This window comes from Dryobates pubescens, chromosome Z (genome assembly GCF_014839835.1).
Source record: "Dryobates pubescens isolate bDryPub1 chromosome Z, bDryPub1.pri, whole genome shotgun sequence".
In the NCBI taxonomy this organism is placed as follows: Eukaryota; Metazoa; Chordata; class Aves; order Piciformes; family Picidae; genus Dryobates; species Dryobates pubescens.
Window position 1 is genome coordinate 64314450 of NC_071657.1, and position 22304 is coordinate 64336753.

At 44.3% G+C, this 22304-nt stretch overlaps 1 protein-coding gene and 1 non-coding gene across 5 annotated transcripts in view; both read left to right on the forward strand.

The window, feature by feature from the left end:
- Nucleotides 1-22304, forward strand: part of SETBP1 (SET binding protein 1) — a 310605-nt gene that overhangs the window by 255266 nt on the left and 33035 nt on the right. The gene's annotated exons all lie outside the window — the stretch shown is intronic.
- TRNAK-UUU (transfer RNA lysine (anticodon UUU)) lies at nt 4607-4679 on the forward strand. Its single transcript has one exon. It is a non-coding gene; the product is annotated as a tRNA-Lys (tRNA).

Sequence of the window (22304 nt, forward strand, 5' to 3'; positions counted from 1 at the left end):
AAGACATCAAGACATCTGATTTCAAAACTTACAAATCTAACCCATTTGCCATCAAATCACTAGGAGGGGAAAGGGTAGAATGTGTTAAAACTTAAATGAAATTTAGATCAAATGCTTTGATCCCTGTGCTTCCATCCTCTAACGCTCTTACCCAGGAATGCTGTAAGGTGAGTGGAAGTGCTGTTTTCTTCAAGAATGGGTTATTTTTATTAATTTCTACTGTTTCTCTAGGTTAAGGGGAGATGATAAAAAAATCTGCGACTGTGACATGTCTTCCAGTAACAAAGAAACCTGTAAGAACTTTATCCACTTAAACAAAGTACAATGAACTCTCTTTCTTTCTTCTTGTTTTTTTTCTTGTTAGGGAAAAAAAAATCAAACACACCACACACCCCCCCAAAAAAACCCCAAAACAAAACACAAAACAAACAAACCAACCAAATCAACCAAACAAACAGAAAAAGAACACCAAAATCTTCAGTCTAGAAAAAATGAACTTCAGGAAGACAGCCCCAAACTACTGTAGCTACATTCATAGTTTTCTGCTGTTGTCAACAGGGTAGCCTTGCCAGAAAGGTCAGCAAAATACAGATGAGCACTTTTCCATTACCCTGCTATTTTTTCTACATTTCTGAATCTAGGAGATGATGTTCTCTTTCCATCTGAGCTCAGCCATGGAAAAGATAACTATAACCACTGGTGCTTGATGAGAATGACAGTGGTAGCAGAGCTGCCAGTGTACAAACTTGTTGAAGATCAGCACTTCAGGTGTGAATGAAAACACTAAGGCTGAATTAAAGAGGCAGTGCAAGGTTTTAATGATTACTGTATTCCCGTGTATTATTTAGAGCATGTGGGTTAAAACTTCCACGTTCTTGCTCCTTAGATTATCACTGGTGATAGGATGTAACAGTACTAATAAAGTTTGAAGGGGGAACTTTAGCCTGGATCCTGGCTGTAAAGGCTGAAAGTAAAATTATTACTGTTGGATGTAAAAGAAAAATAATGATGTCTCTGTAACTCCTTGGATTCCTGATGGGAATATGGAGAAGAGGCAGAAACAGTTCTTCCTCTCTTTTCTTCTGTCACTTCTGCTTGCAACTTTCCTCTCTCTCCTGTGCCCTTGCTGGGGTGTCTGTGTTTTGACTACTGTGTGAGGTAACGGGAGAGAGGGAGGAGGGGAGGTGTATGGGTCCCCTGGATCCACCCAAGGGGGTCTGGGGAGTTTCTGTGTTGTTTATAAACAGTAAATATATATATATATATGTATAGCTTATACAGTATCACAGTGTCACAGTATCACCAAGGTTGGAAGAGACCTCAAAGATCATCGAGTCCAACCTCTCACCACAGACCTCATGACTAGACCATGGCATCAAGTGCCACGTCCAGTCCCCTCTTGAACACCTCCAGGGATGGGGACTCCACCACCTCCCTGGGCAAAGCATGCTCTGTATGCTTTGTACATATTCCTTGCATTTCATATTTCTAGATTGTATTTTGCTTGTAAATAGAGCTTCATTTGCTTCCAAAACCTTCTGAGCTAGGCTGGCACTTTTACTTTGGGGGGATAATTTCAACCTACCACGGTCTTTGCAGTAAGCAGGCTTGAATGTGCAGACCTTAAACCAATGGATAAGGAACTGGCTAGATGGACAGGCTCAAAGAGTTGTGATCAACATCTCAACATCCAGGTGGAGACGAGTGACAAGTGGTGTTCCTCAGGGATCTGCAGGGCTCTGCATGAGGTTCAACAAATCAAAGTGCAAGGTCCTGCATCTGGGTTGGGCCAGTCTCAGGCACAAGTCCAGACTGGGTGCAGAGGGACTTTTCATAAGGTTGTCTAGCAATAGGAAAAGGGGAATGGTTTTAAGCTGAGGGAGAGTAGGTTTAGGCTGGATCTTAGGAGAAAGTTCTTCAGTACAGCAGTGGTGAGACTCTAGAATAGGTTGCCCAGGGAGGTTGTGGATGCCTTCTCCTTGTGGTTGTTCAAGGCCAGGCTGGATGAGGCCTTGAGCAGCTGAGTCTAGCTGAGAGGTGTTCCTGCCCAAGGCAGAGAGGGTTTGCAGTAGGTGATCTCTAGGGTCCCTTCCAACCTCAGGCATTCCATGTTTCCATGATTCTATCATTTTATGTCATAAAGTGCCTTTGCTCTCAAGTGACAGCCTTAAATTAGGAATGGAATAGATTTCAAACCTTTTGAAATGATGAAAGAGATACAATAAGAATGTAGCATGAGTCAGAGTTGGTCCAGTAGCAGAGAGAGAGAGCGAAAACACTGCTTGTGGTGGTACCAGACACCAGGAGAGAGCTCTTAACAGCCCCAAGCACTTTGTATTCAGAGCTGGATGAAGCTTGTGTTGGACCAGGTTTCCACATAGTATACTACAAATTATTTTTAAGAAGTAGATAGTCCTTAACTGCAGAGCTCCATTAGAATGCCTTGTTAGCCAGGTTATGAATGTTTGGTAATTGCGGCAGCAATCCATGTTTACCATCTGCAGGATTACTTTTAATCATCTTGAAGGATATGATTTGACACCGTTCATTTTATGCTTCAGCATTTAGGCAGTTTGGCTTCAAGAGAATGCCATCAATTTGCTGACTTCATTTAAACCCTCCAAAGGTAAAACTGAGAGTAAGAGGAAGGAGGGAGATTTGGTTGCTAACAAAAGATGAGGAAACTGTGCATGGGCTGCAGCCATTGGATTAATGTTTGTGGTAATAAAATGAAATAAAATTTGTCCTGCTGTAGATCCTCTGTAGATACCGAGGCCCTTTTGTATCAAGACTAGCATGTATTCTGACTATTTCAACTCATGATCTCTTTCTGTGTATTGTGTCTGTTATTTCATTGCTACAGTCTTCCTCCTGGATACCTTATTCCTTCTAATCACGTTATAGAACCAAGCCAGCAGATTCCTTTTGCTTGTGAGGTGGCTGACACTTTTGTCAGGGGTACTTTCTCCAAGGGCTATGTTGGTGTCTTGCCTGGACAATGGATATACAGAGTTTGCATGCAGAGTTTCCTGCCTGACCAACCTGGTGGCCGTCTATGAACAGGTGACAACATTAATAGCTGAGGGGCAGCAACTGATGTCGTTTGCCTGTAACCTCATCATCTATGTAACCTTCCACTGGGCTCTCTCCAGCAGTTCCTTGTCCCTCTTCAACTGGGAAATGATTGAGCATACACCCCAATCATCAATTATTTCAAACTGCTATGCATCTTCAGCAACTTACTTTCTCACAAGGATGCAAGGTGTGTTGTGCTCAAAAACAATCCCTCATGCAATCCCATTTGTTAAGGATGCAGTCTGGGGCAGGCCCCACAGAGTGGAGAAGGGGAAACGTTACCCCCATTTGCAAAAAGGGTAAGAAGGAGGAACCAGGGAACTCCAGGCTGGTCAGTCTCACCTCTGTGCCCAGAAAGATCATGGAGCAGATGCTCCTGGAGGCACTACTGACTCAAAAGAACAGTGAAGAGGTGATTTGGAACAGTCAGCATGGCTTCACCAAGGGCAAATCCTGCCTGACCAACCTGGTGGCCTTCTCTGAACAGGCGACAACATTAATAGCTGAGGGGCAGCAACTGATGTCGTTTGCCTGGCCCTTAGCACAGCCTTCGACACTGTCCCACACCACATCCTGGTCTCCAGACTGGTGACACATGGGTATGATGGGTGACCACTAGTTGGATACAGAACTGGCTTGATGGCTGCACCCAAAGAGTGGCTGTCCATGGGTCCATGTCCCATGGAGGCCAGGGACAAGCAGAGTCCCTCAGGGATCAGTCCTGGGACCAGGCTTGTTCAACATCTTTGTGGGTGCCATGGACAGTGGCATTGAGTGCACCCTCAGCAAGTTTGCTGATGACACCAAGCTGTGTGGTGCAGCAGACAGCTGGAGGGAAGGGAGGCCATCCAGAGGGACCTGGACAGGCTGGAGAGGTGGGCACAAGCTAACCTCAGGAGGTTCAACAAGACCAAGGGCAGGCTCCTGCAGCTGGGTGGAGGCAATCCCAGGCACAACTCCAGGCTGGGCAGTGCGTGGCTGGAAAGCAGCCCTGAGGAGAGAGACTTGGGGGTGCTGGTGGAGGAGAAGCTCAACAGGAGCTCTCAGTGTGCACTTACAGCCCGAAAAGCCAATCAGATCCTGGGCTGCAGCAAGAGAAGTGTGGCCAGCAGGGCAAGGGAGGTGATTCTCCCCCTCTGCTCAGCTCTGGGGAGACCCCAGCTGGAGTACTGCCTTCAGTTCTGGAGCCCCTATTACCAGAGGGATCTGGAGGTGCTGGAAGGTGTCTAGAGAAGGGCCACGAGGATGATCAGAGGGCTGGAGCACCTCTCCTATGAGGACAGACTGAAGGATTTGGGGCTGTTCAGTCTGAAGAAGAGAAGGCTCTGAGGTGACCTCATTGTGGCCTTCCAGTATCTGTGGTAACCTGCTGCAAAATACAAACCAAACCCATTACCCAAATGCTGCAGCACAGGGATGAGTGACTTGTGGGTACTGTTTAAATGAACCCTCTTAGACTGGTTTTGGATGGGAGGAGATACTCCAGCAAGGTATAAAAGTGCCTGAGTATGGAAGCAATAAAATGTAGAGAGCCCGGATAGCTCAGTCGGTAGAGCATCAGACTTTTAATCTGAGGGTCCAGGGTTCAAGTCCCTGTTCGGGCGAACAAATTTTTGCAGAGGGACCTCGAGCCACAGCAACCCCATGCAGAGCTACAGGCTGGGGTCAGAGTGGCTGGAGAGCTGCCAAACAGACAGGGATCTGGGGGTGCTGATTGACACCCACCTAAACATGAGCCAGCAGTGTGCCCAGGTGGCCAAGAGGGCCAATGGCATCCTGGCCTGTATTAGGAATAGTGTGGCCAGCAGGAGCAGGGAAGTCATTGTGCCGCTGTACTCTGCATTGGTTAGGCCGCACCTTGAGTACTGTGTCCAGTTCTGGGCCCCTCAGTTTAAGAAGGACATTGAGACACTTGAACGTATCCAGAGAAGGGCAACAAGGCTGGGGAGAGGCCTTGAGCACAGCCCTCTGAGGAGAGGCTGAGGGAGCTGGGATTGCTTAGCCTGGAGAAGAGAAGGCTCAGGGGTGACCTCATTGCCCTCTACAACTACCTGAAAGGTGGTTGTAGACAGGAAGGGGTTGGTCTCTTCTCCCAGGCAACCAGCGCCAGAACAAGGGGACACAGTCTCAAGCTGTGCCAGGGGAGGTTTAGACTCAAAGTGAGGAAAAAGTTCTTCCCCGAGCGAGTTGTTCGTCATTGGAATGTGCTGCCCAGGGAGGTGGTGGAGTCACCGTCCCTGGAGGTGTTCAAGGGGAGATTGGATGTGGCACTTGGTGCCATGGTCTAGTTGTGAGGTCTGTTGGGACAGGTTGGACTTGATGATCCTTGGGGTCTCTTCCAACCTTATTTATACGTGATACTGTGTTACTCTTATGACAGCCAATCTCCTCTGTTACAAATGTACCACTTACAGCAGGTCCTTCCCTTCTGCCTCTGTCCTTTGCCAAGACTGTCTGGCCTTGTTTAGAGCTGGTGCTGTGGGAAACAAAGTCATCTATTCCAGGCAGCATGGGAGCCTTGGAGTCAGATCTTCACTTTACCAAAAAAATGAATTGTGCTGAGTCAGTCACACACTTCAGCAGTGATGAAATGAGTCCTCAGGCCTTGCCACACAGGAGGTCAACAAATCCTGATGGAAACCAGGGGGGAGCAGTACTTTCATGATGCTGCATTTGAGATTACCGTGTTTGATAACATGCAGTGCTCTATTTACAAGTGTGTCCAGCACAAATTCCTACGCACAAGTTCAAGTGATCCTCTCCAAGGCTTTCCTGTTTGTTTAGTAAAAGGTAGTTGAACTTCTGATGAGAAGGAAAGCACTAGAGGTAATATCCTAGAAAACAAACAAAAAACGTATGGGTTGGTTGGTTTGTTTCTCTGTTTCTCTCTTCAGCAAGGAGAGTCGATCCATAGCAGAGCAAGCATCCTCACTGCTCTACAGCCAGCATGCCTTGGCCCTTACTTCAAGGTCTGAGAAAAGATTTCAAAGAATTAGTGTCTGTTTTGTGATATTCTTGCAACAGGATGATCTCTGCTAGTGGCAGGAATGGCAATGCTCTTATTTTCCAGGGGCTGCTTTGTAGCCATTGGAGGGTAACAATTGTGTGATGCAGCAGCAGCCTGGATGGCTGAATGTGAAGTTGATTTTTAGCTTAAGGTGTTGAATCCAGTGGTCTTCACACATGCAGGGCTCTGTGAATTGGAAATTCATAACTTTGAGGTGTACCCTGATCTTAGTTCACAGCCTCTGAATTTGGTTAATGTTGACAGTGTGTTATTGGAAAGGTACACATGGTTTGAAAGAGATATATTCTGAGAGCTCCTGAATGTGACCTTATCTCAATTTCTTATAATGCTCAGGAAATGTCCTCCAAATTTGGGTTTCCCCTTTAATCCACATTGTTCCAAAGGCTGTTTTTTCCTCCCCCAGCCAGTATGTGAAGAACACTCAGTGGTTTGGTTTTTTTTTCTGCTCTATTTCCGAATGTCAGTCAATTGAGTTAAGGATAATAAGCACAAGACTCTGATGCCTCTCAGATACTCCTGTGGTAAGTTCTAGTCTAAGGTCCTGGGTACTAGGTGAAATGAGTAATAGAATAATCATTAATTTCACTCACAGCCACATTATACTTTAAATCAGACAATAAAAAACTTCAACCTTGGCAAAATCCATTGAGGAAAAAAACAACCAAACAAACAATTGCTCAGTAGCTAGGCTGAGATGACAAGTAAATGGGAATTGAAAGTGTGATGGATTTCACCTGTGGCATTAGCAAGGCATGGAACCCTGCTGCTGCTTCCTGTTGTGCCTCTAGCACAGTGTCCTAAAGGAGACAAGGTATGGGCCCATGTCAAAGTGCAGCCAGGGTGTGAGGTCCTGCACACCAGGAGACTGTGAAGGAAAGCACATTGCTAGGACACCCTGCTTCACTTGGGACCCAGGCATGCCCAGTGCTGTTTGCCCTTTCCCTGGCACTGTTGTGGCAGTCTGGAGTTTAGCCTAACTGACAAGTCAGCCTTCAAGATGTTTGGAAATCTCTTGCTCTTCTTGCCAGACCTTGAGGATTTGGTGGGGATTTGAGGTCTTCTGAATCACAAGGCGGTGTGTGGAGGGTGGGAACTGAAAGCTGGTGAGTTTTTGTAGCAGGGCAGAGTCTGGCTGGGAGTCTTTAGCACAACAGCAAAGCTCAGTAAGTGTTTCAGGGTCTGGAGCAGAAGCCATTGTACTTGGAGAGACCCAGAGATAAGTGAGGTTAAGCAATGTGAATATGCTGGCAGAGAAATGAGTCAGAGAGGAAATGTGGAAGATGGAGAGAGCTTGAAAGCTGGGAGATTGCAGCATATTGTAGCTCTGCAGTATGTTAGAACAGTTCATCTGAGGAGGAAAGGGAGATTTTTACCTAGGGAAAGGCACATACTGCCATCGTTCTAGCCATCTTTCTAAATGGACTCTCAGCTGTGTACGTGATGCTGGTGTCACCCACCACTTCTGTGCCACAATGGCTATGTCTGGAGTGACATGCAGCAATTGTGCCAGGGGCAGGATGGCAATGAAGTGGCTCCAGAGGAAGAGTGGAGCTGATCCTGTGAAGGGAAGTGGTCATCTGTAGGAAGGCAGAATGGGGTGAGTTACAGTGAGGATGAAAGACTGTAAACACCATTCAATACAAAAATGAAGCCTTTTAGAGACCTCCAGGCTTCAGCAAGCAGCAAGTGCAAATTCAGCTCTAAGTAGCATCAATAAAGGCTGCAGACTAAGTTCCCATTTCCAGCAAGTCCTATTTTGATAGATTTGACAAACTAAAACTCGGAAAATGCCTCTTTTGTAATTTCAAAGTGGACTTAAATTAGTGAGAACAAAGCACAAGTAGACTCAATCCCTGCTGCTGGATTGGAGTTTTAAGCACAGGCTGGTCACAGAAATGTCTGTCACTCAGACTTCAGTGCTTGTTTTTCTCCAGGAGAACTGCATATTTTTCATGCAGAAGCCTGCATCTTCATTCAGCAATACTGCAGGGCTGTGCTGAGTTATCTGTGTTGATCTGGTAAATGAAAGGCCCCTCGCTGGCAGCAAAGCACAAGCACTGAGCCCTGAAGCAAACTGGAACAAGGCGACTCAGACAAGCACAGGCAGTGTCCTGTTATATGCATGTATGTTTATAACACAGATGTGTGTTTGTGTGCAAGTGTTTGGTCAGAAAATACCCAGCGTCTATGGTCTCCCTTTAGATATTTTCAGTTGATTTTTTTTTCCCCCAAATTATTTGGAAAAGGGAATAAAAAAAGCCTGACATGGAGGTACTGTGAGCCAAATATATGCATGCTTATGTATGTGTGAAAATGTGACCTTTAGAAGCCCTGAGCAGTGAGTGACATCCTTAAACACAGACTAAAGGCCAAGAAAAATGTTTGTCTGTGGACCTGAGAAGTGAGCGGAATACAGTTTTTCATCAAATCATGGAAATCTGAGACAGAAAAAGGCTCATTAGCTCATCCTGGCCATTCCTGTGGCAGCAAAGGTGAGGGAGAGCAGGAAGAGAAGCAAACAAACAAACAAAAAAGCATGAAATTTCTAAAAGACCCGTTTTTGCAGGGATCAGAGTGCAAGCAGAACCACTGCATGGCGTGGTGGTTGAGACTCCTCGGAGCCGGCAGGCAGGTAGAAAAGAGAGCCTGGAGCTGTTTGGAGAGTTGTTGACAATGCAACTGTTGACTTCGGAGAGAAAGATGAGGGTTTTTCTTACAACTGCAGCAATTTTATCCCATTTGCCTTCGTTTAGTTTGGAAATGGAAACCATATCTTTAATGCTAATTAGGCAGCACATTACTTATTCTTCCTGTCCTCGTGTAAATAACAATTAGCAATAATTTAGCAGTTGTACACTCTGGCATCTTCTGAGCCATACCATTGTATACCATTCCAAATTCCTATGCATTAATCAGGATCATAAGCCAATCAGCACTAATTAAGAAGAAAATAAGTATAATAACAAATGAAACAAATCTAATGATTTGTATCTGTTCAGCAGTTCTTTCTCCCTCTGCAGTTTATCAAATAGTTGCAATGCATAGGAACTTCTCCTAATTGAAACTAATTATGAGGTTTCCCCTGCTACTTTGAGCCTCATGTTCAAATCCCACGAAGCTCATTAAATAAGTTACAAAGCTGGAATCTTTAGCACATATTGTAACTTGGTTCATGTTAATTAGCACCATGTTTTGGAGGCAATAAGAGGCCTGTTCAGCAGCAAACACAACCTAAAGGGAGATTGGGTAAGGATTTTTGCCGATCTACGAGGCTGTAGAGAGACCTGAGCCAGGTATTATCAGGTATGATGCAAATGTCACGTATCGTATGCCAAATGCAGTGCTTTTGCAATTCAGCCCGTTTTGACCCTGTCTTAATGTCTGTTGTTATTTGGAGCAAGCATCTGGGGAAGCAGAGGTGCTTAAATACACAGTCATTACATCTGAAGGTCATTCCTGTCTAGCGGTGACTGTGTCATAAAATAGCATACATCTACCACTGCTGCTTTGGGTGTCATTAGCAACATTCTGCTTTCAGAAATAGGTGGCAATCTAGATGCCAGCATCTTTGCAGATCCCAGGCCCATTTAACAGACTGAAATTGCTACATGAAATTTAATGATGCTAAAAATATATGTGATGGTACATGCTGTCTCCATTTAGTTGTATGCAGTTATTTAAAGGTAGGCAGTAAGTATTGAATACAGTTCAAAGTGGGTGAAAGAAATCCACAGATCTACAGCCTACAAATTCACCTCATCTTAGGCAGTTTTCAGTACAATCTTAGGAGACAGGGCCACACACTGGTCTTGCAACAGGCTGATGCCTTGCTGCTGTACTGCAGCTACTCAGTCTTCGTGGACAAACATCCACATGCTATCCCTTTCTAGATGATACTGCTTTGAGATCATTGCTAATTAATTAATTAATTAAAACATTCTGAAAGTGGTACAGCAAGTTTGAAATCTTGCATATTTTTTAGTTGTTGAATCTTCTTTATCTTCCCAATTTTGTGTCTTCAAATTGTCAGGGTCTCTCACCCCACTACCAGCCCTAAATTGCTCTTTTCAGGACTGTGAGTCTGGCCCAGAAGCCATGGCAGACAGCATCAACTTCCTGATACATTGCCCATGCTTTCTTCTTGCCTCTAAGACTGTACATGGGCATCTTGCAGATGGGATGGCCAAGGTTCAGCAGCCAGTGGTAACTGGAAATAACAAATAGATCCCATTCTAAGCAAAACAAGAAGCTTCCTTCAACAGCTGCAGATATTGCAGGTATTTCCAAGGACACAGTGATGATATTCATTGAGGCAATCCACAAATCAGTTTCTTTTTTAGCTCTTTGCTATGGATGAGATGACCAATAGACAACAGCATACATAGTCTGCATGTTGTAGAGTACAGGCATCCCTCTTCTAGCAATGGTTACAGATGTAGTCATTCACCTGGGCAGCTTAGTCCACAAATGATCGTATCTAGAGCACCATATTCATAGAATCATAAAATCATCCAGGTTGGAAAAGACCTCAGAGATCATCAAGTCCAACCTATTACCTAATACCTACCACCTCCTGACAACTAAACCATGGCTTCAAGTGCCACATCCAAGCCTTTTTTGATCAGGGACAGGAACAGAGACTCCCCCACCTCCCTGGGCAGCATATTCCAATGGCCAGTTACTCTTTCTGGGAAGAACTTTTTCCTCACCTCCAGCTAAACCTGCCCTGGCACAGCTTGAGACCATGTCCTCTTGTTCTGTTGACTGTTTAAGTACTCCTTCATGAAGTTAAATCCAGTGTTGTCAATATCCCATTGTGGTGTTCTGCTGGGCAGTCAAGCAGGGCATGAATGTTGGTCTGATTCCCTGAACTGATTAGTGATTTGAGTGATTTGAAAGACTTCATTTCTGAGGAGCTAAAGTCTATCTTTAGTGAAAATCTGTAGTGGTTTCCTGGCTATTGGAAAAGCAATGTGATGAGAGGTGTCTCCAAGATCTACTTTGATAACCTGCCTTCTCGTAATGTCACTTTCCAAGAAGCAGAGGGAGCATTGTTGATGTTACACTTTCAGTCACATTAGTGCCCACGTTTGCTTCTCATTAATGCAAGTACTGAAGAAAGTTATTTAAAGGAAAATGGCTACAACAGACTCCCCCTCTCCACCTTGTGCAAGCTGAAAGCTTCAATATATGTAAAAATTGACATGTAGTCCTCCTTGTAGTACTTGTGTTTGCTGAGGCATGCCTCTGAAAAGAATAAAACAATGTTTTCTTAGGCATACATAAAATCTGTTTAATAACCTTAACAGCTGGTCCTGCAAGAAACATCCTAGGGCATGCTGCTGGTTAAAAGTATCATTCTTCACATTAGGTTTCTTTATCTCAAAATAAATGTCTTCCAATTAAAACTGCAAAGCAAAATAAATCTGAAGCTTAATTTGGTGCTTCCAGTAGAAAACTGGAAGTGGGGAGAAAAAAAAGAAGAAAAACAAGTAGTAATCCAATGAAGAACACAGTCACTGATGCATTGTCTCACATTGCATATGGTTTGTTTCTGAGTAACAGGAGAATGCACAAGTGAGACTGCCTAGCTTTTGTGTGTTTCAAACAGAAGAGTAGGTCTTAGTAAGATTTAGCTAGGAAGACCTGCTCTCTGGGAAGCTTCCCTGCAGGCACAGCAGAAGGTCACTACTGGTTTAGTTACTCATGAGCACTCCTAGCCATGTTCTGATGGAAGTCTGAAGACCAAACAAATCAGAAGAAAAATTAAGTGAATTTCCACCCCTTTTATCTGTGACTGACATTGGCAAAGATGTTTCTTACTTTAAAATTGTTGGGAGGTAATGTGGCACATCTCCAAAGCAGTTGTGATTTTTGCCTTGAGCTGAGCTAGAGCTAGAAAGGGTTAAAATTACAGGGGAATCTTACCTTCAGAAATGGAAAGGGAGAAAAATGTAAAGACAAGGAAAGAGGTAAATGCAAAATAAAAGCTGACCTTAAAAAACAAAGCAAAACACCCCAAAACATTGACTTCTGATTTCAATTATTTCTGAGCTGTAAACATTTTCAGGGACAAGGAATTCCTTTGCATACACATACTGCTGTTTGCAACAACCAGGCCCAGTCCAGCAGGATTTTGTTGTTGTCTCAACAGAGTCATTTTATTCATCTGGGAGAATGTATTTAATAGTCTGGAGGCTGAGGGAGCTGGGGTTGCTTAGCCTGGAGAAGAGGAGACTCAGGGGTGACCTTATTGCTCTCTACAACTACCTGAAGGGAGGTTGTAGATAGGCAGATGTTGGTCTCTTCTCCCAGGCAGCCAGTACCAGAACAAGAGGTCACAGTCTCAGGCTGCACCAGGGGAGGTTTAGGTTGGATGTGAGGAAGAAGTTCTATACAGAGAGAGTGATTGCCCATTGGAATGGGCTGCCTGGGGAGGTGGTGGAGTCACCATCATTGGAGGTGTTCAGGAGGAGAATTGATGGGGTGCTTGGTGCCATGGGTTAGTTGTTTAGGTGGTGTTGGATTGGTTGATGGGTTGGACACGATGGTCTTGAAGGTCTCTTCCAACCTGGTTTATTCTATGTATGTATTCTATGTATTCTATGTATTAATGACAGCAAGAAATTAAACAGTTGTTTCTCCCATTTTTCTTCTTTTCAGAGTGTGTCTTTCTCCCCCCCCCCCCCCCCCAGTATCTTTATAATTATGTTTTAAAACCATAAATGTTTCCAAAGGTAGTGCCAGATTTAAAATACTGGTTGTTATTACAATGTGTGGGTGGCTTCACCCTCTGTTCACAGCCTCCAGCTTTTATCTGCCCTGCTTCGATCCTCCTACTGTAAGAGAGAAATCCAAGAAAATGAACTCATTTAGGGGAGAAGCAGTTTAGCTCCTTTGATGATGGTTGTGATTATTTGAGTCTGGAGTGAATACCCTTTAGCAGGTAAAACCAAAAATTAAGAGAGAAGAGAAAAGCTTTGAAATCTTAAATTTTGATGCAATCGATCAATCAAGCAGACAGCCCCTGTCTTCCAGTCTTGTTTCCATCTCATCCCCCAGGTTGTAAGGGAGTTAATTCTCATGTATGCTTCCACAGCCGGGATGAGAATCAGACCCTCATTCTATGACAAGCGTGTTCAGAGCAGAAAGACTTCTGTTTTAGGCTGTTCTGGTGTATCCCAAGCCCTGCTGGTCTTTCTGCTATGCACAGCAAGTGTGAGGCCAGTACAGCACACTGCAACAGGCTCAGGGAAGAGGAAGGGGATAACAGAGACAGTGCCAGCCTCCCATGAGTGCTGTAAAGTTGCAGCCAGAAAAAACTGTGAGGAAGAAGGGTGGCGTGTGCAGCATTTAACAGGACTGTGTTGCAGGTAAGAGAGTGCAGGATTCTGGTGAATTAATTGTCATTGTGCACTTCTGTGTGCCACACATGAGCAAAGAGCAGTTGCAGCACCTGAAAGGATGCACTGCACTGTGCAAGTGGACTCAAACCCACAGACACTAACTCAACCAGTCCAGCATGAAGTGAGAGAGTTACAGAATAGAATAGAATAAACCAGGTTGGAAGAGACCTTCAAGATCATTGTGTCCCACCTATCATCCAACACCACCTAATCAACTAAACCATGGCACCAAGCATCCTGTCAAGCCTCTCCCTGAACACCCCCAGTGGTGGCGACCCCACCACCTCCTCGGGCAGCCCATTCTAACGGGCCATCACTCTCTTTGTGTAAAACTTCCTCCTAACCTCCAGCCTAAACCTCCCCTGGCACAGCCTGAGACTGTGTCCTCTTGTTCTGATACTGGTTGCCTGGGAGAAGAGACCAACCTCTGCCTGACTACAACCCCGCTTCAGGTAGTTGTAGACAGCAATAAGGTCACCCCTGAGTCTCCTCCTCTCCAGGCTAAGCAACCCCAGCTGCCTCAGTCTCTCCTCATAGGGCTTGTGTTCTAAGCCCCTCACCAACCTTGTTGCCCCTCACCAACTTTGTTGCCTTTCTCTGGACACGCATGGACTCAGCAGTGTCCTGGAAGGTGGCAGCATTGAGTTCTCCCTGCAGCTAAGAATGAGTTAAACTCACATTTCCCATTTTTGTGGGAAAATCCTGTAATAACAGCAGTCATTTGTGATCTGCTGTAGGTGATCCTAGATGATTTTTGGAGGTCCCTTCCAACCCCTAACATTCTGTGATTCTCTGATTCTGTATTTCGCTTCCTTTAGATTCATGGCAGAATGGGGACTGCTGACATGGGTGTTGAAGAGGCTTTGAAACAGGTGAAGATGCTGTAGGGTGGATTGAAGTCTAGATGGACTTTTTTACTCTCCATTTTCATCTGGCTAACTGGGATAGGGTGATGTCTGAGGTGTGGATCACATTTCAGAGATGCTTTTCTCTGCACCCAACCAGGTAACATAGAGGAAACAGCCAGTTTGGGAGCACCAGTTCCCATTCAGCATCACTGAGTGATGGGATCAGGAGCAGTTCAGCAGCACTGTATCAACACAGTTTTGCTAACAGCCTTTCCTCACCATTTCTCCTGGAGGAAGGTCTTAAAGGAGGAGCCAAACATCCCTGGAGCATTGTCCTTGGAGCAGCTCTCTGCAGGGCCGAAACAGAGAGGTAGGAACAGAGGGGTTTCCTCAAGGAGCAGGGAACTAAAGAGCTGCATCAAAACCCATGGAGTATCCAGAGACTTCCCTCTCATTTCTTTAGTCATTAATGTGATTGTTTGTAATCATTAAAGCTTCCCCTATTCTTGAATTAATGAGGCCATAAAAGTTTAGTATTATCTGTCTGTGTGCTCTGCTGATTATCTCCGCTTGTATGTGACTACTATCAACTCATTATTGGCATGCCACTGATTTGAACACCGAGTTTACCATTCTGTGGAATCACAGTAGCGACCCAGTAATGTAGTTATTTTAGCAGGCACCCCTTTTTCCTGTAAGAAAAGAAGATGTTTGTACCTGTTTAGTGCTATCATAAAGATGTGCTAGTTTCTCAGTAAAAAGAAGTCTCTGCATGCTGCTAAGCAGAGAGACAGGAGCTAAGTTTTGGAGCCAAAGTTTGGGTGAACCCAACTTCTGTTTAATGAACTGATGGCTTGCACTGTTGATCCTTTAAGCAGCAGAACTTCACTGCAATCAGGATTCCTAGTAAGTTAAAAATCCTGACAAGTCAACTGCAAGGTTGCAATTTCAGGTCGTTTTGTTCACCCTCCCCTCCTCTTGTAGGGCAACAAAATGTTTGTGTTGCTTCAATCTTTACTGCTTCAAAGCTCTTTGAAATATAGCAATGTGGTTTGAACTCACAGCTATGCAGTCAAAGTGTCTCTGGTATTTTAACTTCAGCTGTTTATGTTCCAACTAATTAAACATAGTGTGCTGGACTGGGGATAATATATTAGATATGTTATGACTGTTTCCCTGTGCTGTAGTAGGTGGCACTTCTCCATCAGTGTCTTGAAAGTGCAAGAGCTCTTTTTTCCCCCAGCTTTTCGGGGGAAACAAATATTTAAGCTAAAGACACTTGATTTTTGCTACTATTGGATTATGGTCTGTTTTGATTACATTTTCTGTCTACAAAGTAATCAGTGCATTCTAAACATAGGTAAGTAAATGCTCAAGCAAGAGCAAAAGTGTTTGGGGAATTGTGTGTGCTGCCCTGACCAGAGGATATAGGCTGCAACAAAAATATGTGAAAGTGTAAAAAAAAAATAAATTCCATATTGTGTCATTTAAGTCCTATATATACAAAATAGTCTTCAATCCTGCTGAGACCTCTGACTTGAGCTTGGGCTCTAAACCCCCTCCTAGATTATCAAAAAGAGAGGGGATATTTGAAAAGATTGGGCAGAAGCATGCAGCTGTGCTAACATTCAGAGATTCTCATAACTTGGGTTCTGGTTTAGCTGCATCTGTAAAACTAACAGCTTCAAGACTGGTTCATCCATAGGAATGGAAAGACTGCTGAACACATGAGGCCTTAGCATAGTATTAACACTTGCTTGCAGAGGGATTACACAGATTGCTGCATATGTTTGGGTTTATGCTGTTCCTAGGGTGCTGAGGGCATTTCTGATGAGCTGGGGTACGTATGAAGAGCAGCGTGGTTCAGGATCTGGAGATGCTGTGAACTTTTTTGAGTGTCACAGGCTGTTTGTTGGACTGGTTTTGAGTCTACAGGCGATCCTCAGGGACCTGGCCATCTGCAGCAGCCTCAGGCTTTCTTCTGGTGCTGGACTGTGTCTTTGTATGTCTCCAGTCAGCAGAAATCATATGACTGAGAAAAACGGTTTCAGCATTTTATCGTTTCCAGAGAATAACATTGCCAGCTGCCTGGGCGCTTGTCACTGCAGATTTGCCCAGCACTGGTGGTGGGAAATGAGAAACCTGATGCCATCCCCTTGATGAACTTTGGGAGAAGAGCTCAAAACTGCACAAACACATCCTTGCAGCTTTTAATAACTCCATAGTTTGGGATGAGAGGATATTTGTTGCTCTCTCTGCCAATTTACCCACCTGTCTATCCTCACATCCACATTGCAGCAGTCATGGAAGCCATTTGTGATGTATTTAAATTGTAATAATATCACAGCCACAGGCTGTGTAATTTTATTGTCAGCCCAATGACATTATATCTGTATTCCCTAGTTGGCAGTAGGAGACTGCAGTGCCTCACAACACCAGGAGATCAAAACCTGCTCATTTGAAGGGAGGCACCGCTGTCTTTGGCCTCTCTTTGCAGGGCGCTGAATGCTTTTTCTCACTCTGCCTTCAGTGAATCCCTAATGGATAAAAAAAGAACATAAAAGTACCTGATTTGCTCCAAGGGCCTTCTCCAAGGGCCAAGGACAATGTTTCCCTCCTGCCAGTTCCATGCAGTTATGCAGATTTACTTGATCTTTCTCAACCACACAAACATTTGAAGACAAAAGACAGCATGGCCTCCCCGGTGTCCTCAGGCATATCTGTATGTGTCTTTTTTCCCCTCCAATTAACTTCCCAAGAAAGGTCTCTCATTTCTTCAGAGGTAAGGTGCAGTGGCCATCCTTACCCCACACAACACAGGGCTTGTATTGAACAGTTGCCATAAGAACAGTGCCAGTGTGACCACCTCCAACATCTGCAAATTGACTTGGGCAAATGTTTCTTGACCAGGTCAGCTGGCAGCTCTATTTGACACACTGAGCTGGATAAATTATGGGCTCTGGCCCTCAGTCCCATGAAATATGCCAAGATGGTGTGCACATGTTGTCTTTCTAATCCCCCTTTCCTCTCAGTCCTACATGTAGCCCTGATATCTTTATTTAAAACTGTAGTGACATAGTATTTATACCCAAACCTTTTCATCTATCCCTGTCTTTATCAGAGAAAGGTCATATTTGTCTGAGGGCTTAATCTTTGTAGAAGATTTAATTATTACTATGTCCCCAGCATAAATTAGCTAGTTACTAGGCAAGAAGCAAGGGGCAGATTTCTGGAGAGAAAGTAGCACATCAAGGTTCTGATCAAGGTCAGATAAAAACTAGAGCTGAGATACTGCCAGTTCTTTTGTCAAAGCCAGTAAGTGGAATTTGGGCCAGTTTTCTTAAAGCCAGCAGAGCTTGCACTGATAAAGAGAGCCAGGAGACTGAAAAAGAGGTCAGTGAGTAATGCATGTTGGAGCCAGGAGAAAGGAACAACAGCACCAAGTGCCTGCGGAGGAAGACAAACAACAGTGGTGATGTGGGCTATAAGGCTGTAGTGCTAAACTGTTTTCAGCACAGTCCTTCCTAGAGGACTGTTGCTGTGAACGGGGCAATACCAGAGGAAGCCCTTTCCTCCTGCTTCCCTCAGCATCTTCCTAGTCACAGGAGCATGCCTGCCATCACTGCAGCAAGTGCCACGCAGCTTGAGGAGAGTCTTTTGCGCTGTGGAAATTAAAGCTATTCCTCTCATACACAGAACATATTTGATAATCTAAGTCATCACATATGTGCAGGCCTGGAAGGGTACTCATCATAACTGTGGAGAGCTCTTTCCACATCTAAATCTTCTTGCAGGATTGATGTTACAGAGCACAGGAGAGGCTAAGTAGCATGTTTACTTACAGTGAAGTGTCACACTCAGTTCTACTCAGGGAAATTGTTCAATTAGCCCTGTAAGCAGTGATGGGCCCTTTGCAGAACTGGGGAGATGACCCCTCAGAAATGGTTCAGACAAGCATTTCAACTTGTTTAGCCTGATGTCAGCTTTTAATAACCCCTAATTCTTATGTTGCATGTTTATATGTATGTCTATATTCATAAATTAAAACAACATTTAGTGTCTAGAGCCGTGCTTGCCCAATTGAGGGCCCTTCAAAAGTCTTTTTCTGCTGATGCTTGGCATCTTCACAAAATGTATTAGCTCAAATTAGGCACCCACATTACTGTCCTTCCCACATCAGAACACAGTTTTTAAGCCCTTCCTTTAAGAAACCAAAACTAAATTAATCTAACATCAGGAAAGGCTTGTACAAGGAAAATCTATCAGGCTTTGAAACAGTGTCCCACAGGGAAGTTGGGGAAGCCCAGTCATTCAAGGCTGAATGGATTGACCTATTCTGGCACAGCTGGAAGGATGGGTTAGCTGAGCTAATATGGCTTTTCCATGTCTAATATATCTGATCTAAACTTGGACTGTCAAGACCCACCAACGCAGGCAAACATGCTTTCAAGGAACACACCAGAATATGAGGAACAGCTTTTTTAGTAGGCAGGCAAGTCATAACCACAAGATCCCTGGACATTCGGTTGTGGCTTTTTGTCTTCTTCCCTCTCCAACTTCTGTGCTAAAACATTTGCTCTCCAAAAGTAGCAAGGACTCAGGCCTCCTATTTCTGAACTGATGTCATCTTATTTGAGAACTTGAGAAACAGTAAAAGAAAGAGAAGAAGAGACTAGGGAAGGAACACTGAAGGCAGAAACTCTTCTAGAAGATCATGGACTAGAATCAATAAGGTTGGAAGAGGCCTCAGAGACCATCAAGTCCAACGTGTCACCCAGGACCTCACGACTACTAAACCATGGCACCACGTGCCTCGTCCAATCATCATATGTCTTGTTTGCCACAGCTTTTAAGTGAATGGCAAATATCTCTCCAAGGAGGAAAATAAACTTTTAGTTGGAAACATGGATATTAATGTTCAGATCTACCTTGCTTTTTCCTCCCTCTTTCCCTGGTCTGTGAAGTCTAGGTAAATAAAGAATTACTTAATTTTCATGGTAATTGTTGATGACAACAATAGTTCTAAACCTAAGTGTCTGTACATTTATTTTGGTTTGAACCTCAGTTTCTGTAACCTAACTTTTCTGTAAGCCAAAATCTCTGTTGCAATAGCTTCATCATTCTTCCCCTCTGAATACTGGGCTTTGAGTATAAACAAACTATAGAAATTGTGTCAGGTCAGCTTCAGGGGTGAGATGGGATCCTTCCAAGAAAAAAAATTCCTGTGGGCTTATTACAGCAACCAATGACACTGACATTCCTTCATCAAAAGCTGCATCTTGAGCAGAAACACAGTGTCAGAGATTTGGCATAATATCCCCACAACAAAAGTCAGTCAACAGTTGCAGGAATGATACACAGTGAGAAAGCAATTCTTAGGGGAAAGTGGCTCTTGCTGAGAATGGAAGCTCGTTTATCCTTGGGAATGTGCAGTGCTGGTGGCAGCCTTCTTCTCTACCTCATTTCCTACAGGACAAAAGAGCAAGGGGCTGTGAAATGTGGAAAATTAAATGGAAGCCCCAGTAATTACTTGCCTTAGAGAAGAACACAGACCACGTCAGTTCTGGAGCTTGATTTTACTCTAAAGAGCAAAATCCAAGCTGGAATAGAAGGACAGGCCTGGAAAGTCATTAGGGGAAAGGATTAAGGTGTTCACCTGAGAGTTTTTAACTAACATATTCTCAGGGGATGATGTCTGTCACACTGGAGAAGACTATCCTGTGCTTCTCTAAGAATCTCTGACTGCCCCCTTTTTTTGCTGCTGAGCTCAAAAATGACTCCATAGCTACCTTTTCAATAAGTCCATATAACTTAATGAGTACAACCTCATTTTTTGTCAGGATTTGGTCCCTCATGCACAGTTTTTCTGATCATTCTGACCCTCATAAGCTGATTTTTGAGAGGCACCTCTGTCTCTCTGTGCCGTCGCAGGACTTGTCTGCCCTGTGTTCGGCGGTGCAATGAGACACAGCGTCTCAGCCATACCACACAGACTTCAACATCCAGAGGTACTGCAGGGAGAGATGACTGCTTCCACAGCCTCCCAGTCCAACACTCCTTCTCTTGAAGTATCATGTGAAGACATTGACCCCAATGTCCTGAGTAATACCCCAAATGATTCTGATGTTCTCAGACATTTGGGGAGTGGTTCCACATTTTCAGCATCCACAAATACTACAAAGGCAGTTCTCATGGTATTCAACTTGTTCTTTCCTGTATTTCTAGGGTGCAGTAAGTATTTTTTCTCATCCCTATCATACCTAACTTATTTTGTGGTTTTGTTGTTTCTATTTTGTTTAGTTGCATTGTTTGGGTTTTTGTAACATCTGCATGCACTCATCACTCATTTGTGGCCAGCAGGAGCAGGGAGGTCATTCTGCCCTGTACTCAGCACTGGTCAGGCCACACCTCGAGTCCTGTGTCCAGTTCTGGGCCCCTCAGTTTAGGAGAGATGTTGACTTGCTGGAAGGTGTCCAGGGAAGGGCAACAAAGCTGGGGAGGGGTCTGGAGCACAGCCCTGTGAGGAGAGGCTGAGGGAGCTGGGGTTGCTTAGCCTGGAGAAGAGGAAGCTCAGGGGAGACCTTCTTGCTGTCTACAACTCCATGAAGGGAGGTTGTAGCCAGGAGGGGGTTGGTCTCTTCTAACAGGTACCCAGCACCAGAACAAGAGGACATAGTCTCAAGCTGTGCCAGGGGAGGTTTAGGCTGGCGGTCAGGAGAAAGTTCTTCCCAGAAAGAGGAATTGTCCATTGGAATGTGCTGCCCAGGGAGGTGGTGGAGTCCTCATCCCTGGAGGTGTTCAAGAGGGGATTGGATGTGGCACTTGAAGCCATGGTTTAGTTAGTCATGAGGTGTTGGGTGACAGGTTGGACTTGATGATCTCTGAGGTCTTTTCCAACCTTATTGATTCTATGATTCAAGAAATTTCAACTTTTAAGAAAGTGTAGTGAAATAGAATCACAATATGTGAAGACTACAGCAGCTGGCAGTATTTTTCTGTATGGCTTCTCTCTTCCCATGGTCTACCTACCGGTCAGAGTAGGATGCTCATATTACCATCTGGACTTCACTTGCAGTGTTTGTGCAGTTTTTGGTTGTTTGTTTCTTTTGTTTTGCATGTTTTGTTTTGTGGTTGTTTTCCTTGTTTGTTTGTTTGCTTGCTTTTGTCATGTTGGGTTTGGTTGGGTTTTTTTAATACAGTAACATTCAGTTAAATAATCAAATTCTCTTGTGGCCACAGCTCTCGGCTTTAGACTCTGTCATTTTTCATTCTTGTTAGTTTGTTGGATGCCTCTTCCAGGGGAAAGTCAGGGCTTCAATTTTCTGCCAAAAACATTCATTAGATCTACTGGGAGATATTTAATAATTAGGAAGTTCAGATCCCTAAGCAGTAATTAATGCTTCCTATCCCATGAGTTGCTCTCCTTCAGTGCTTACCTATTAATTCTTCTACTCAAAGCCAGATTCTTTTTTTGTTTTGTTTTTGTTTGCTGGTTGGTTGGTTAGTTTGGTTTGGTTGGTGTTATTTGGTTTGGGGTTTTATTTGGCTGTTTGGTTAATTTTTCATATGCTTATAAAAGTAAATTCCCATAATTACCTTAAAAAAAAAACTAAAAAACCCACACCACACAGGAGTGACTTGAATCAGCAGAGTCAGTAGATCTTCCTTTTGCCTAGAGTCTGTGCCAAGTTAATGCTGTAGAGGCTGAAGGAGCTGGGATTGCTTAGCCTGGAGAAAAGGAGGCTCAGGGGAGACCTTACTGCTGTCTACAGCCCCCTGAAGGGAGGTTGTAGCCAGGTGGGGGTTGGTCTCTTCTCCCAGGCAACCAGCACCAGAACAAGAGGACACAGTCTCAAGCTGTGCCAGGGGAGGTTCAGGCTGGATGTTAGGAAGAAGTTCTTCTCAGAAAGAGAGATTGGCCATTGGAATGTGCTGCCCAGGGAGGTG